Consider the following 18,322-nt stretch of genomic DNA (forward strand, 5'->3'; position numbering starts at 1 on the left):
TCTCGTATTATTTTCTCAGCATACAGATTGAATAGGTATGGTGAAAGAATACAAGCCTGACGCTCACCTTTCCTGACATTAAACCAATCAGTATCCCCTTGTTCTGTCCAAACAACTGCCTCTTGATCTTTGTAAAGGTTCCTCATGAGCACAATTAAGTGTTCTGGAATTCCCATTCTTTGCAATGTTATCCATAGCTTGTTATGATCCACACAGTCGAATGCCTTTGCATAGTCAATAAAACACACATAAACATCCTTCTGGTATTCTCTGCTTTCAGCCAGGATCCATCTGACATCAGCAATGATATCCCTGGTTCCACGTCCTCTTCTGAAACTGGCCTGAATTTCTGGCAGTTCCCTGTTGATATACTGCTGCAGCCATTTTTGAATGATTCAGCAAAATTTTGCTTGTGTGCGATATTAATGATATTGTTCTATAGTTCCCACATTCGGTTGGATCACCTTTCTTGGGAATAGGGATAAATATGGATCTCTTCCAATCAGTTGGCCAGGAAGCTGTCTTCCATATTTCTTGGCATAGACGAGTGAGCACCTCCAGCGCTGCATCTGTTTGTTGACACATCTCAATTGATATTCCATCAATTCCTGGAGCCTTGTTTTTCGCCAGTGCCATCAGAGCAGCTTGGACTTCTTCAGTACCATCAGTTCCTGATCATATGCTACCTCTTGAAATGGTTGAACATCGACTAATTCTTTTTGGTATAATGACTCTGTGTATTCCTTCCATCTTCTTTTGATCCTTCCTGTGTCGCTTTATATTTTTCCCATAGAATTCTTCACTATTGCAACTTGAGGCTTGAATTTTTTCTTCAGTTCTTTCAGTTTGAGAAACACCGAGCGTGTTCTTCCCTTTTGGTTTTCCATCTCCAGCTCTTTGCACATGTTATTATAATACTTTGTCTTCTTGAGCCACCCTTTGAAATCTTCTATTCAGTTCTTTTACTTCATCAGTTCTTCAATACGTCGAATCTATTCTTGAGATGGTCTCTAAATTCAGGTGGAATATACTCAGGGTCATACTTTGGGCCTCATGGGCTTGTCCTAATTTTCTTCAGTTTCAATTTTAACTAGCGTATGAGCAGTTAATGGTCTCTTTCTATCTGATCCCTGGCCATTTTCTGGCTTATGATATTGCGCTTTCCTGTGGTCTCTTTCCACTAATGTAGACAATGTGATTTCCATGTATTCTACCTGGTGAGGTCCACGTGTATAGTCATTGTTTATGTTGTTACAATGAAGAAGTTGTTGGTCTTGCCAAATTCTATCATGTGATCTTTGGCATTGTTTCTATCATCAAAGCTGTTTTTTCCAACTACCAATCCTTTTCCTTTATTTCCAACTTTCACATTCCAATCACCAGTGATTATCAATGCATTCTGATTGTTCATTTGATCAATTTCAGACTACAGAAGTTGGTAAAAATCTTCGATTTCTTTATCTTTGGCCTTATTGGTTGGTACATAAATTTGAATAATAGTCGTATTAACTCATCTTCCTTGTAGGCATGTGGATGTTATCCCATCACTGATAGCGTTGTACTTAAGGATAGATCTTGAAGTGTTCTTTTTGATGAAGAATGCAACATCAGTCCTCTTCAAGTTGTCATTTCTAGCATAGTAGACCATAGGATTGTCCAATTCAAAATGGCCAATACCAGTCCATTTCAGCTCACTAATGCCTAGAATATCAATGTTTATGTGTTCCATTTTATTTTTTGATGATTTTCAATTTTCCTAGATTCATAGTCTGTGCATTCTACATTCCAATTGTTAATGAATGTTTGCAGCTGTTTCTTCTCACTTTGAGTTGTGCCACATCAGCAAATGAAGGTCCAGAAAACTTGACTCCATCCACGTCATTAAGGTCGATTCTACTTTGAGGAGACCGTTCTTCGTCAGTCGTATTTCGAGTGCCTTCCACCCTGAGGGGCTCATCTTCTGGCACTATGTCAGACAGTGTTCTGCTGTTATTCATAAGGTTTTCACTGGCTAATTTTCTCAGAAGTAGACCGCCATGTCCTTCTTCCTAGTCTGTCTTTGTTTAGGAGCTCAGCTGAAACCTGTCTGTCATGGGCGACCCTGCTGGTATTTGAGTATCAGTGGCATATCTTCCAGCATCACAGTAACGTGCAAGCCCCCAGAGTACAACAAACTGACAGATGCTTGGGGGACCTAATATGTATCAACTTTTAAATATATAAAGCCCCCTTCTTTATTACCTCACATTTTAGTATACCCATGTCCTCAAGGCTTCTGGTGTCATCCTTTTCTTTAATATACAAATAAATTGACTTGATCCCACATCCCTATTATGTGAGAAGACCAGCATCTACCATAATATGTCTGAGAATTTCTGGGGAGTATATATATTTTTTGGGGAGGGGGAGGAAGCAGTGAAGTGTTTCTTGTCACCTCTCATTCTAAAATATTACTCCGATCTCTAAGACCGATTACCTGTTTTGCTCCCACCTTGCACGGGAGGGGATTTTTCTTTTTTTCCTAAATACCATAACTGGAGATGATAAATATACAACACCTTTTTACTAAGGACAGGAATAACTATTAAGTAGGATTAATCAACAGAATTAGAAACATCTTAAAATTGAATATTAGACAGCTATTCTTTTTTTTTATTGTGCTATAAGTGAAAGTTTACAGTTCAGGTTAGTTTCTCATAGAAAAATTTATACACACATTGTTATGTGACCCTAGTGGCTTGCCCTGTAATGTGACAGCACACTCCGCCTTTTCACCCTGGATTTCCTGTGTCCATTCAACCAGCTCCTGTCCTTTTCTGCCTTCTCGTCTCGCCTCTGAACAGTAGCTGCCCATTGAGTCTCATGTATCTCCTTTTGAGCTAAGAAGCACATTCCTCATGAATACCATTTTATGTCTTACAGTCCAGTCTAATCTTTGTTTGAAGAGTTGCCTTTGGGAATAGTTTTACATTGGGGCTAACAGAGAGTCCGGGGTTGTGTCTTCCGGTATCCCTCCAGTCTCAGTCAGACCATTGAGTCTGGTCGTCTTATCAGAATTTGACTTCTGCACCCTACTTTTCTCCTGCTCCATCAGGGGCTCTCAAACAGAGCTAGTCTTAAAAGTTCTTTAGCTATACCCATCGGCACCTGCATCCTTCTCTGGTCTTGGCTCTTCCTGTTGTAGTTTGATAGGTCACACTGCTGCTCTCCTTGATAGCTTTGTCTCATAACTTTATCCTCTGGGGTCCTAGTGCCCCAGTTACAGCTCTTAAATTCTTACAGTTTTATAATGCAGAGCAATTTAGCTCTCTCTTTGTCCTGTCCTCTGCCTTTCCACAACCTTCATTCCAGCCTAGTCCTGATACTTATCTCTGTATAATCAAAAGGCCTATTGAGGTGTTTCCTCAAAAAAAATAAAAAATTCCGTACATTCAGTTTTACAGAATCTGCTCAATCATCTTATTTTCAAAATAAGAAAATGTTTTTCATATTATTATATTAGCTTAATTTATGATTGTTTAATTATCAAGAAAATATTTCTAGAATTCAGAAGAAGGCTTATTCATCCAGACTGTATATTGAAAACTGTGACCCCATTATCATGAAAAATTGATTTATATTTATTTCTTTGTATTATGGAGGGACCAAAACTATATTTCTGCTCACATTCACATCTCATTCATCAGATTATATTTTCCCCATAATTTAAAGGTTTGATTTTTAAAAAAATGTTTTGATAGAAAATACTGTGATAGGATTTTTTTGGCCAATAAGGCTTGGACTAAAATATGGTCCTAAGACTCTGATGTCTTTATTTTTATCAGTAATTAACACTTGGGGATTTCCTGAGATTTTTAATATTTTATTTAACCTATTGAAGTGACTTTGTTTAATGCTATGACTTATCCAATTTATACCTGGTCAAATGCTCTTTATAAACAAAATCTGAGATTAATTGTATGTAGTTTAGTAATATATATGAGTAATTAAAATCCTACAATCACTAAAAAAATGGTTAGATTTATTATTCACCAAATCTTTTATCAGAGTTCTCAGACTGACTGGCTTCTATATTAGTTTTATTGATTTCCCTATCTTTTGGTGAGAATGTCATTTACAATCAAAGAAGTAAAGATGGGAAGGAAAGTAAGGAGCTCATAGAATCCACAAATATCTGACTTTATCAGAGTTGACTGTAGCTGACACTTAGAAATCCAGTAAACGGGTTGTAGATAGGTATCTGTGGTGGGCAATGGTGAATACAGAGACTGCAACTAGTTGATAGGATCCTTGTTCATATCTTTCATAAACTGAGGCCCTGTAGCTGATTGATTTTTAACCCCCAACAGGATGACAATTCATATTAAAAGCCTGAAGATAATTTTATGGCTCCAAATTCAACTATCAAGGACAGAGTTTCATCAATTCAAAATCTTATTTGGTGGTACTTTGAAACAAAGTTTCCTTTTTAAAGGATTATTTTACGGGGTTTCTTTGTGACTCATTTCATTGGATGCCTATAAACCACCATGAAGAGCTCCCTGAATTACTCCATCTTTAGAGGTTTAACTCCAAGTTCACTATTCCATTTCCAGATCAATTCCCCATTCTTTTTCCTTCAGTTATCAATGATTAAGCTAGACAAAGGCTTGTCAGGAGAAGAAAGGTCGTAAACCAAGATGTGCAGAAAAAAATGGGTAACTGGGCAGCTACCTCAGAGAGAGTGGCAATACCATTAGCTACCAAATTCATGATTAAGCAGTTTCACCAAGTAAGTTTAAAGTTCACTAATCTCTTACTTTGAATATTGAGATGTTTCACTGAGAACTTTCTGATTATTGTAATTCTCAAGAAAGATTGTTTAATAAACTTCCTATAGGGTTGAGTGGCGCCATACTATAGCAGAATGACTTGCCACCAGTACTCATAACTTACTGGCTGATATAGCAAGTTTCCTTAGAAGCAACTTAACACCTGCTTGATCCTCCTGTTTATGTATTTTTTAATGAAACTTTGATTACTTACTTCACAGTTGTTATTGGAAAGTGCCATCAGGTCGATTCTGACTCATAGTGACCCTATGTACAACAGAACAAAACACTCCCCTGTCCTGCTCCATTCTCAAAGTTGTTGCTGTATTTGAGCTGATTGTTTCAGCCACTGTGTGAATCCATCTCATTGAGAGTCTTTCTCTTTTTCGCTGACCTTCTACTTTACCAAGTATGATGTCGTTCTCAGGGACTGGTCCCTCCTCATAACACTTCTGAAGTACCTACGATGAAGTCTTGACATCCTCATTTCTATAGAGCATTCTGGCTGTACTTCTTCCAAGACAGATTTGTTTGTTCTTCTGGCAGCCCATAATATATTCAGTATTCTTTGCTAACACCATAATTCAAATGCATTAATTCTTCTTTGGTCTCCCTCGTTCATTGTCCAGTTTTCATATGCAGACGTGGTGATTGAAAATACCATGGCTTCAGTCAAGGGCACCTTAGTCCTCATGGTGACACGTTTCCTTTTTTTTTTTTTAATTTTTATTAAGCTTCAAGTGAACATTTACCATTCCAATCAGTCTGTCACATGTAGGTTTACATACATCTTACTCCCTTCTCCCACTTGCTCTCCCCCTATTGAGTCAGCCCTTCCAGTCTCTCGTTTCGTGCCGATTTTGCCATCTTCCCTCTCTCTCTATCTTCCCATCCCCCCTCCAGTTAAGAGTTGCCAACACACTCTCCCGTGTCCACCTGATTTAATTAGCTCACTCTTCATCAGCATCTCTCTCCCCCCCACTGACCAGTCCTTTTCATGCCTGATGATTTGTCTTCGGGGATGGTTCCTGTCCTGTGCCATCAGAAGTTCTGGGGAGCATTGTCACTGGGATTCCTCTAGTCGCAATCATACCATTAGGTGTGGTCTTTTAATGAGAATTTGGGGTCTGTATCCCATTGGCCTCCTGCTCCCTCAGGAGTTGTCTGTTGTGCTCCCTGACAGGACAGACATCGATTGTGGCCGGGCACCAACTAGTTCTTCTGGTCTCAGGATAATGTAGGTCTCTGGTTCATGTGGTCCTTTCTGTCTCTTGGGTTCTTAGTTGTCGTGTGACCTTGGTGTTCTTCCTTTGCCTTTGCTCCAGGTGGGTTGAGACCAATTAATGTCTTTTAGATGGCCGCTTGTTGGCATTTAGGACCCCAGGCGCCACAATTCAAAGTGGGATGCGGAGTGTTTTCATAATAGAATTGTTTTGCCCATTGACTTAGAAGTCCCCTCCAACCAAGTTCCCCAGACCCCAGCCCCTGCTTCGCTGACCTTTGAAGCTTTCATTTTATCCCGGAAACCTCTTTACTTTTAATCCAGTGCAATTAGGCTGACCTTCCTTGTATTGAGTGTTTTCTTTCCCTTCACCCAAAGCAGTTCTTATCTACAGATTGATCAATAAAAAGCCCTCTCCCTCCCTCCCTCCCTCCCCCCTTTGTAACCACATAAGTCTGTGTTCTTCTCCGTTTTTTCTGTTTCTCAAGATCTTATAATAGTGGTCTTATACAATATTTGTCCTTTTGTAACCGACTCATTTCGCTCAGCATAATGCCTTCCAGGTTCCTCCATGTTGTGAAATGTTTCAGAGATTCGTCACTGTTCTTTATCGATGTGTAGTATTCCATTGTGTGAATATACCACAATTTATTTACCCATTCATCCGTTGATGGACATCTTGGTTGCTTCCAGCTTTTTGCTATTGTAAACAGAGCTGCAATAAACATGGGTGTGCATATATCTGTTTGTGTGAAGGCTCTTGTATCTTTAGGGTATATTCCGAGGAGTGGGATTTCTGGGTTGTATGGTAGGTCTATTTCTAACTGTTTAAGATAACGCCAGATGGATTTCCAAAGTGATTGTACCATTTTACAATCCCACCAGCAGTGTATGAGAGTTCCAATCTCTCTGCAGCCTCTCCAACATTTATTATTTTGTGTTTTTTGGATTAATGCCAGTCTAGTTGGTGTGAGATGGAATCTCATCGTAGTTTTAATTTGCATTTCTCTAATGGCTAATGATCGAGAGCATTTTCTCATGTATCTGTTGGCTGCCTGAATATCTTCCTTAGTGAAATGTGTGTTCATATCCTTTGCCCACTTCTTGATTGGGTTGTTTGTCTTTTTGTGGTTGAGTTTTGACAGAATCATGTAGATTTTAGAGATCAGGCGCTGGTCTGAGATGTCATAGCTGAATATTCTTTCCCAGTCTGTAGGTGGTCTTTTTACTCTTTTGGTGAAGTCTTTAGATGAGCATAGGTGTTTGATTTTTAGGAGCTCCCAGTTATCTGGTTTCTCTTCATCATTTTTGGTAATGTTTTGTATTCTGTTTATGCCCTGTATTAGGGCTCCTAGGGTAGATCCTATTTTTTCTTCCATGATTTTTATCGTTTTAGTCTTTATGTTTAGGTCTTTGATCCACTTGGAATTAGTTTTTGTGCATGGTGTGAGGTATGGGTCCTGTTTCATTCTTTTGCAAATGGATATCCAGGTATACCAGCACCATTTGTTAAAAAGACTATTATTTCCCCAATTGACTGACACTGGTCCTTTGTCAAATATCAGCTGCTCATGACACGTTTGCTTTTGAACACTTCAGAGAGGTCTTTTGCAGCACATTTTCCCAGTGCAATACATCATTTGATCTCATGACACTTGTGTAGGTTATGATTGTGGATCCAAGTAAAATGAAATCCTTGACAACTTCAGTATTTTCTCTGTATATCATGATGTTGCTTATTGGTCTAGTTGTGAGGATTTTTGTTTTCTTTATATTGAGGTGCAATCCATACCGAAGGCTGTAGTATTTGATCTTCATCAGTAAGTTCTTCGAATCCTCCTCACTTTTTCAGCAAGCAAGGTTGTGTTATCTGCATAATGCAGGTTGTTAATGAGTCTTTCTCCAATCTTCGTACCACATTCTTCTTTATATAGTCCAGCTTCTCAGATTACTTGCTCAGCATACAAACTGAATAAGTATGGTAAAAGGATAAAACCCTGACACACACCTTTCTTGATTTTAAACCGTGCAGTGTCCCCTTACTGTGTTTGAACTGCTGCCTGTTAGTTTATGTACAGGCTCCGCATGAGCACATTTAAGTGTTCTGGAATTCTCATTCTTCACAATGTTATCCATAATTTGTTATGATCCACACAGTTGAATGCATATGGATAGTCAGTAAAACACAGTTACACATCTTCCTGTGTTCTCTGCTTTCAGCCAAGATCCATCTGACATCAACAGTGATATTCCTTGTTCTAAGTCCTCTTCTGAAGTTGAATGGAATTTCTGATAGTTCCCTGTCAATGTATTGTTGTAACTGTTTTTGAATTATCTTCAACGTAATTTTACTTGCATGTGATGTTAATATTGTTAGATAATTTCCGCATTCTGTTGGATCACCTTTCTTTGGAAGAAGCATTATGTAGGTAACACTAGCTGCTATTACTTATAAATTTCCTATCTTGATAATTTCATTTGGTAAATCTTTGTCACTCATACGAAGTTCTTATCAGCACACATTTCTTTTCCAAGTAATAATCCAGGAATCCAGGCTTCCTCCATTTTGTAGCTCTGCCATGTTTCAGTATATGGTTTCTTGGCCTCTGTACTCATCTGCATCAACCTGAAGGGGAAATGGGCCACCTAACTTCTGTTTCTATTTCTTTGGTTAACTCAGTTACAGCAATCAGTTACTTTTTTTTGCCATGCCTAACTGAAAGAGAATCTGGAAATGTAGTCTAACTGAGGGCCCAAGAAGAATAGGACGTATATTTGGTGAACAACTTTAAGTGAATAATTGAATTTTAATGGGCTTTAATCACTTTGTGACTTAAAAATATCAAAGAAAATTTCATAGTTGAAATTATAGCTACATTGATCTGAAGAATGCTAAATATTAACCTGACTTTTGGTCATGTGGAACACTATTCTGTTCTTAAATAGGTTATGGTCAATGTAGTTTAAATACTAGCCAAGAAACAAAAGTCTTAGATATCTAGTGTTCTTATAACAGCAATACTACAAGTGGATGGCTTTAACAAACAAAAACTTATTCTCTCACAGTTTAGGAGGCTAGAAATCCAAATTCAGGGCGCCAGCTCTAAGGGAAGGTTTTCTTTCTCTGTTGGTTCTGAGGAAAGATCCTTGTCATCAATCTTCCCCTGGTTGACTCAGCATACAACCTAATCCTATAGATTGGGTCTTGCCTCATTAACGTAACTGCCACTAATCCTGCATCATTAACATCATAGAGGTTAGGATTTACAACACACAGGATAATCACATCAGATCACAAAACAGTGAACAACCACACAATACTGGGAATTATGGCCTAGACAAGTTGATACACATTTTGAGGGGACACAATTTAATCCGTAGCAGTCTTCATCAGACTTTGAAATTTAAGCCACCAAACATTTACTATTTGTTCAATATGTATGAAAGTGTAGCATCCGATCCTTGAAATAGAAAGATAACTATGATTTCCTGTCCCCAGGTTCCTCATAAATACATGGGAGTGTGCCCGTACGTGAACTAGAATGTAAGCCGAAAATACTTAAAGGGGCCTATAAATTCTGTTCTCTCTCACTCTTTTTTTAATTTACCATCGTCTAACCTAATTATCTATTCTGTTTCTCAGTGGCACCAAGCTCCTTTCTGTTTTGGGTACTTTTACATGAGCTTTCCCTCTGCCTAAAATGCTCTTTCCCTGGATAATTCCTACACACCATTCAGATCTGATATGGTCTGATTTACGGACAATTATTTTTCTTTTTTGAAACCTCTCCAGCATCTATTCCTACCATCTTCTGCAAACACTTTCTTGGTTTTCCTTTAGGAAATTCATCCTTCCCCACTTAACAGTCATAACAGGGTGTTCTCTGATTGGCTTATGTGATCCAGTATCTGTCATTTCCCAGAGGATAATAATTTATCTAAGGATAGGAAAACAAATGACCCTCTTTAGGCCAATGAAAGAGAAAGAACACCAGAGCTTGTACAAGAGCTACTGGAAGAGACCCTTTCTTTTCCCTTAATAATGTGATGGTAAAGGTATGTGAGACTTTTCAGCTGCCAGAGCCATCTGTGGGCACAAGAAAGAGACTGAAGCTGCTGGGGCCACCCTGTGAGGCCTGAGGTTAAAACTGTCATCACAGATAGCAGAGCGAAGAAAATGAAGCCCATTAGAGATGTCGTTTGAGCTACTGAATCAGTTATCTTGCCTGAAGTTATATATACTTGTGGATTTTAAAATTTCTTGTACCAGCAAATTCCATTTTAATTGCTTGAACCACTTTGAGTTGGATTTTCTTTTACTAGTAACGAAAACATTTCTAAAAAGATCCCAGCTTAGTTTCGGCTTCCTGATAGAAACATTTCTTGACCCCAGATAATTTGAGTATCTCCGTTTTACGCTTTCTAGAACATTTTTTATTCTCCACTAGACCGGAAAATCTATGGTATATTCTCAGAGCTTCTGATAGTGCCTAGTACATAGTAGGCAGTCAGTAAACATTTTGAGTGAGCATAGAGGTAAGAGCCTAAATTAGGAAGCAGCAATTAGGAGGAAGGGAAGCAAAGGAGGGTTGGAGGAGGGGAACATTGCAATTGTTGGAGCCTAAACTTTGCAAAGATTGGATGTGAGAGGTGAGGAAGAAAGAAAAGTCAGATCTGAAGTGGCAGTGGTTTCAATTTAGCATATATGGGATTGGAATGCTAGTATGGTTATGTCTAAGAAGCAGCTATAAATCTAGATTTAGAATTTAGGAATGAGAGATCAGGTTAAACATAGAGATTTAGGTGGCATCACTTTAAAGCTGGGAGCAGTGAGAGAGAGTAAGCACAACCAGTGAAGTAGGGAATGCAGAACAAAATCTTTGGTAACACCCTCGCTTAAGGGACATGGATGGAGAGATAAGTATAAAAAGTCAGTAACAATAAACAGGAAGTGATACATCCATACAATGGAATACTATTCAGCCATAAAAATGAATGAAATACAGATATATAACACAGATGAACCTTGAAAACATAATGCTGAGTGAAAGAAACCAGATACAAAAGGCCACACATTATATGATTCCATTTATTTGAAATGTCCAAAATGGTTAAATCCATAAATACTGAAAGTATATTGTGTTTGACATGAGTTAGCTAGGCTGTGGGTAAGCAGTGGCTGCTAATGGGTATGGTATTTCTTTTAATGGTGATGAAAATGTTCCAGAGTTAGATAGTGTTATATCTGCACAACCTTATGGATATACTAAAAACAACCAAATCGTACATTTCCAAATAGTGAATTTTATGATATGTAAATTATATCTTAAAAAAAATGTCAGTAGCAGACATAGAACATACAGAGACATTCTTGGAGAAAAAGGTAGATAAAACAAATGGACATCTACAGTCAGGCTAAAAGAGACAAATAGACCACACACACGTATGCACATACACATATACACACACAGAGCAACCATGAGGCTGATTAAAATGTGTTCCACAGAGTGATAATTGAATTTTAAAGTCTTCGAGGACATTGTAATTAATGCCTTTTAAAGACATGGTGTTGTGTATTAACAACTGTAAGCGTAATAAAGATGCAATGTTTTGATATTTTTCTCTTTGATCTTCTAACCCATGACCTGGAATTTCCATCCTCTTCCTTTAAACATGGCAGAAGTCTTTTATAAATCAAATGAAAACTTTGCAGAGTGACCAACCTGCTATTTCTGAATTTTTTTTTTTTTCTTTAGTAACTCTAAAACAAGCACACAAGCCAGGACAACTATATGCTTCTGACACAGATCCCTAGACTAAAATTGCGTTTTTGTCTTCCACAGTTCCTGATGTAATAATTCAGATATAGTAAATTCCAGTCTATCTAGAATGGTATAATAATGAGATGTTCTGGCTACTTGATTATTTTTATTAAGGAGCCCCACGTGGATCACTGATTTTTAAATAATTGGAATGTAAAAAATAAACAACTTCCAGCTAAAATTACATTGGAGATAATCTTTATTGATGCCTCAGAGGCCACCTCCAAATCTTACATTCACTCTTGCTTTTCATTTTGAATGAAGTTACTTGTCACCGAATAGAACTATAAATAAAAAATTGATTGCTTTCTATATTGATACTATGATATACTGTATTTTTATGCAGATAACACACACCTTCTATGTTTGTTTGCCAACCACTCCCACCTCGCATGGGGTATTTTTGAAAGCATGCCATGCTAATTTTTTTAAGACAGCATATAAAAAAAATTAGCACTTATGAAAATACCTCCCAGGGGGATGGAGGAGTCGGCAAACAAACACAGAAAGCATGTGTTATCTGCAAAAAATACAGCATCTATATGTGGCTTTTTGTAGTAAACACTAATGATTTTTCCTCCCCGACCCTCTCTCTAGAATCTATAGTATGCCAATATTTTTTCTCCCTTTAGAGCTTTTATTTCTTTGGATCCCAGATAAATGAAAACTTATCATTTAGACTCTACATTGCATTTTACCCTATATTATTTTGCTTACTATTAGCGTTGAGCAGATTATTGACAAAATTACCAATTACTAAATGCTTACATGCTTCCGTAGAATACCTAATATGTGCCTAGAGCCCAAATCATCTTTCATTTCTATCTCCTAGTGTATCAGTTCTATTCTCAAAATTCCTTCACAATCTTAAAAATGATGGAGGAAATCAAAAAACTTTTGTGCGTATTATATTTACCATATTAGAAATTAGAACAGGAAAGTTTTTAATATTTATTTTTAATTCATGTAAAAATAATAAGCCATTACATGCATTGTAACATGAAAAACAACTATATTTTTGAAAACAAAGAGACGAGTGGCATTGTTTTACATTTTTGCAAATCACTTTAATACCTGGCTTAATAGAAGTTAGCTGGATTTTCACTTGTGCTTCTACATGCAACTACTCTACTTTGAGGAGGCAGCTCTTCCCCAGTTATCTTTTGAGTGCCTTCCAACATGGGGGGCTCATCTTCTGGCGCTATATCAGAGTGTTGCACTGCTATTCATAAGGTTTTCACTGGCTAATGCTTTTCAGAAGTAGACTGCTGGGTCCTTCTTCACAGTCTGAAAGCTCGGGTGAAACCTGTCCTCCATGGATAGCCCTGCTGGTATCTGAATACCGGTGGCATAGCTTCCAGCATCACATCAACACGCAAGCCCCCACAGTACGACAAACTGAGTAAAGCTTTCACGACTGTGATTTGCTGATGTGGCACAACTCAAAATCAGAAGGAACAGCTGCAAACATCCATTAATAATTGGAACCTGAAATGTCCGAAGTATGAATCTAGGGAAATTGGAAGTCATCAAAAATGAAATGGAGCACATAAACATCCGTATCCTATGCATTAGCGAGCTGAAATGGACTGGCATTGGCAATTTTGAATCGGACAATCATATAGACTAGTATGCTGGGAATGACAACTTGAAGAGGAATGGTGTTGCAGTCATCGTCAAAAAGAACGTTTCAAGATCTATCCTGAAGTACAATGCTGTGAGCGATAGAATAATATCCATATGCCTACAAGGAAGACCAGTTAAAATGACTATTATTCAAATTTACATACCAACCACTAAGGAAAAAGATGAAGAAATAGAAGATATTTATCAGCTGCTGCAGTCTGAAATCGATTGAACCTGCAGTCAAGATGCATTGATAATTACTGGCGACTGGAATGAGAAAGTTGGAAACAAAGAAGAAGGATCAGCAGTTGGAAAATACGGCCTTGGCGATAGACACAATGCCAGAGATCGAATGATAGAATTTTACAAGACCAGTGACTTCTTCATTGCAAATACTTTCTTTCACCAACATAAACAGTGACTATACACATGGATCTTGCCAGATGGAACGCACAGAAATCAAATCGACTACATCTGTGGAAAGAGATGATGGGAAAGCTCAATATCATCAGTCAGAACAAAGCCAGGGGCCGACTGTGGAACAGACCATCAATTGCTCATATCCAAGTTCAAGCTGAAACTGAAGAAAATCAGAGCAAGTCCACGAGAGCCAAAATATGACCTTGAGTATATCCCACCTGAATTTAGAGACCATTTGAAGAATGGATTTGACACACTGAAGAGTACTGACCGAAGACCAGACGAGTTGTGTAATGATATCACGGACATCATCCATGAAGAAAGCAAGAGGTCATTGAAAAGAAAGAAAAGACCAAGATGGATGTCAGAGGAGATTCTGAAACTTGCTCTCGAACATCGAGCAGCTAAAGCAAAAGGAAGAATTGATGAAGTAAAAGAACAGAACAGATTTCAAAGGGCTTCTTGAGAAGACAAAGAAAAGTATTATAATGACGTGCAAAGAGCTGGAGATGGAAAACCAAAAGGGAAGAACATGCTCAGCATTTCTCAAGCTGAAAGAACTGAAGAAAAAATTCAAGCCTCGAGTTGCAATAGTGAAGGATTCCATGGGGAAAATATTAAACGACAAAGGCAGCATCAAAAGAAGATGGAGGAGGATAGAGAGAGAGGGAAGCTGGCAAAATTGTCACAAAAGGAGAGACTGAAAGGGCTGACTCGATAGGGGGACAGCAAGTGGGAGTACAGAGTAAGATGTATGTAAACTTATATGTGACAGACTGGTTGGATTTGTAAACGTTCACTTGAAGCTTAATAAAAGTTAATAAATAAAATAAATAAATAAATAAAGATGGAAGGAATATGCAGAGTCATTATACCAAAAAGAATTAGTCGATGTTCAACCATTTCAAGAGGTAGCATATGATCAGGAACCGATGGTACTGAAGAAAGAAGTCCAAGCTGCTCTGAAGGCACTGGCAAAAACAAGGCTCCAGGAATTGATGGAATGTCAATTGAGATATTTCAACAAACAGATGTAGCACTGGACGTGCTCACTCGTCTATGCCAAGAAATATGGAAGACAGCTTCCTGGCCAACTGACTGGGAGAGATCCATATTTATGCCTATTCCCAAGAAAGGTGATCCAACTGAATATGGAAATTATAGAACAATATCATATGCAAGCAAAATTTTGCTGAAGATCATTCAAAAATGGCTGCAGTAGTATATTGACAGGGAACTGCCAGAAATTCAGGTGGAACCAGGGATATCATTGCTGATGTCAGATGGATCCTGGTAGAAAGCAGAGAATACCAGAAGGGTGTTTACCTGTGTTTTATTGACTATGCAAAGGCATTCGACTGTGTGGATCATAACGAATTATGGAGAACATTGCAAAGAATGGGAATTCCAGAACACTTAATTGTGCTCATGAGGAACCTTTACATACATCGAGAGGCAGTTATTCAGACAGAACAAGGGGATACTGATTGGTTTAAAGTCAGGAAAGGTGTGCATCAGGGTTGTATTCTTTCACCATACCTATTCAATCTGTATGCTGAGAAAATAATACGAGAAGCTGGACTATATGAAGAATAACAGGGCATCAGGATTGGAGGAAGACTCATTAACAACCTGCGTTATGCAGATGACACAACCTTGCTTGCTGAAAGTTAAAAAGGACTTGAAGCACTTACTAATGAAGGTCAAAGACCACAGCCTTCAGTATGGACTGCACCTCAACATAAAGAAAACAAAAATCCTCACAACTGGACCAATAAGCAACATCATGATAAACAGAAAAGATTGAAGTTGTTAAGGATTTCATTTTACTTGGATCCACAATCAACAGCCATGGAAGCAGCAGTCAAGAAATCAAAAGACACATTGCATTGGGTAAATCTGCTGCAAAGGACCTCTATTAAAGTGTTTAAGAGCAAAGATGTCACCTTGAAGACTAAGGTGCGCCTAACCCAAGCCATGGTTTTTTCAATCGCATCATATACATGTGAAAGCTGGACAATGAATAAGGAATACTGAAGAAGAATTGATGCCTTTGAATTGTGGTGTTGGTGAAAAATATTGAATATACCGTGGTCTGCCAAAAGAACAAACAAATCTGTCTTGGAAGAAGTACAACCAGAATGCTCCTTAGAAGCAAGGATGGCAAGGCTGTGCCTTACGTACTTTGGACATGTTGTCAGGAGAGATCAGTCCCTGGAGAAGGACATCATGCTTGGCAGAGTACAGGGTCAGCGGAAAAGAGGAAGAGGTGTATTGACACAGTGGCTGCAACAATGAGCTCAAGCGTAACAACGATTGTGAGGATGGCTCAGGACTGGGCAGTGTTTTGTTCTGTTGTGCATAGGGTCGCTATGAGTCGGAACCGACTCAACGGCACCTAACAACAACATCTACATGCAATACATTGCCATATGTTTCTTTGTTTTGATCAAAGTATATAAAGAAAATCTGGCCAGATATGTTGTCAGAAAATGAAAAAAAAATACACTACATCACGTACATATATATGTATATATATATGGGTGTGTGTGTGTATGTATATATCTATATATATTTATGTATATAATACTGTATATACAGAGATGTATTTAGTATACTATAGATTGCATTGGGAAAATCTACTAAGCAGCGCAGTCTTCACGAGTATTATGTTTTATAGTCCATTGTAATCCTTGTCTGAAGAGTGAGCTTCCAGAATGGTTTTAGTGCTGGGTTAACAGAGTGTCTGGGGATCATGGCTTCGGGGGTTCCTCCAGTCTCAGTGAGACCATTAAGCCTGGTTGTTTTTACGTGAATTTGATTTCTGCTCCACACCCTTCTCCCGCTCTTGTCAGGGAATCTCTGTTGTGTTCCCTGTCAGGATGGTCATTGGTGGTAACCAGACACCATCTAGTTCTCCTGGTCTCAGGCTGATGGAGTCCCTGGTTTACATGGCCCATTTGTCTCTTGGGCTAATATTTTCCTTGTGTCTTTGGTGTTCTTCATTCTTTGCTCCAAGTAATTGGGAACAGTCGATGCATCTTAGATGGCAACTTGTAAGCTTTGTAGACCCCAGACACTACTCACCAAAGTGGAATGTAGAACATTTTCTTAATAAACTTTGTTATGCCAATTGACCTACATGCTCCCTGAAACCATGGTCCCCAGGCCCCAGCCCCCAGCCCCAGCTACTGTGTCCCTGAAAGTGTTTGGTTGTATTCAAGAAACTTCTTAGTTTTTGGTTTAGTCCAGTGGTGCTGACTTCCCCTGCATTGTGTGTTGTCCTTCTCTTCACCTAAGATGATTTTTGTTTACTATCTAGTTAGTGAATTCACTAACAGCTTACCTTCTTGCAGTGAGAGAAATCACCTTCTACTGAGTAAGCTTGGGGATCCCAGCAAGCAGCCCAGTTTTGTATTGTGATGGTGGTTGTGGGGGAGGGTGGTCTTCTATGCTAGCCTGTGTGGGCAGCCTAGTCTTCTCCTTTCTATGCACTCACCTGGCCCGTGGAACTAATGCCCTCCCTCCTCTACCTTCCTTTTGCCCCTCCGCAAATTGTGCACTCCCTGATTGATCTTTCTCTTCACCTGAATTTCCTATAATCCAACCCTCATCCCTTTACTCCTGTCACTCTTCCTTGTGGTTCCTTGGCTTCACTGTGGTGGTGGTACCGTGTGACACTCTATCTCTGGTGTGCCCAAACCTGGTGCATTGATTGCCTACCTCATTGCAATCAAGAGCTGTTTGTGCAATGTCTCTGTCTCAGTTTGTGTTTTTCTTGATGCCTTCTTGCTGGGCTCCTCACTCAGAAATACCACTTGTAGCTGTATTAGTCTTAGATGACTGTCTTGGTCATCTAGTGCTGCTGTAACAGAAATACCACAAGTGGCTGGCTTTAACAAAGAGAAATTTGTTCTCTCACAGTCCAGTAGGCTAGAAGTCCAAATTCAGGGCACTGGCTCTAGGGGAAGGCTTTCTCTCTCTGTCAGCTCTGGAGGAAGGTCCTTGTCATCAGACTTCCCTTGGCCTGGGAGAAATTCAGCATAGGAACCTCAGGTCCAAAGGACACACTCTGCTCCCAGCACTGCTTTCTTGGTGGTATGAGGTCCTCATGTCTCTCTGCTCACTTCTCTCTTTTATATCTCTAAAGAGACTGGTTTAAGACACTAACCATGTAGATCTCATCAATATAACTGCCACTAATTCATCTCATTACATCATAGTGGTAGGATTTACAACACATAGGGAAATCACATCAGATGACAAAAAGGTACACATACAATACTGGGAATCATGACCTAGCCTGGGACTCATGACCTAGCAAAGTTGACCTATATTTTGGGGGGACACAATTCAATCCATGACACTGACCCAAGATGGCCACATTGTTCCAGGGTAATTTGTAGGCTGTGGACAATCCA

The 18,322-nt window shown here is 38.9% G+C and overlaps 1 protein-coding gene across 12 annotated transcripts in view; it reads left to right on the plus strand.

Moving 5' to 3' along the window:
• RNF180 (ring finger protein 180) overlaps positions 1 to 18,322 on the plus strand; it is a 305,949-nt gene that overhangs the window by 224,427 nt on the left and 63,200 nt on the right. The window lies entirely within an intron of this gene.

This window comes from Elephas maximus, chromosome 2, assembly GCF_024166365.1.
Source record: "Elephas maximus indicus isolate mEleMax1 chromosome 2, mEleMax1 primary haplotype, whole genome shotgun sequence".
Lineage (NCBI taxonomy): Eukaryota > Metazoa > Chordata > Mammalia > Proboscidea > Elephantidae > Elephas > Elephas maximus.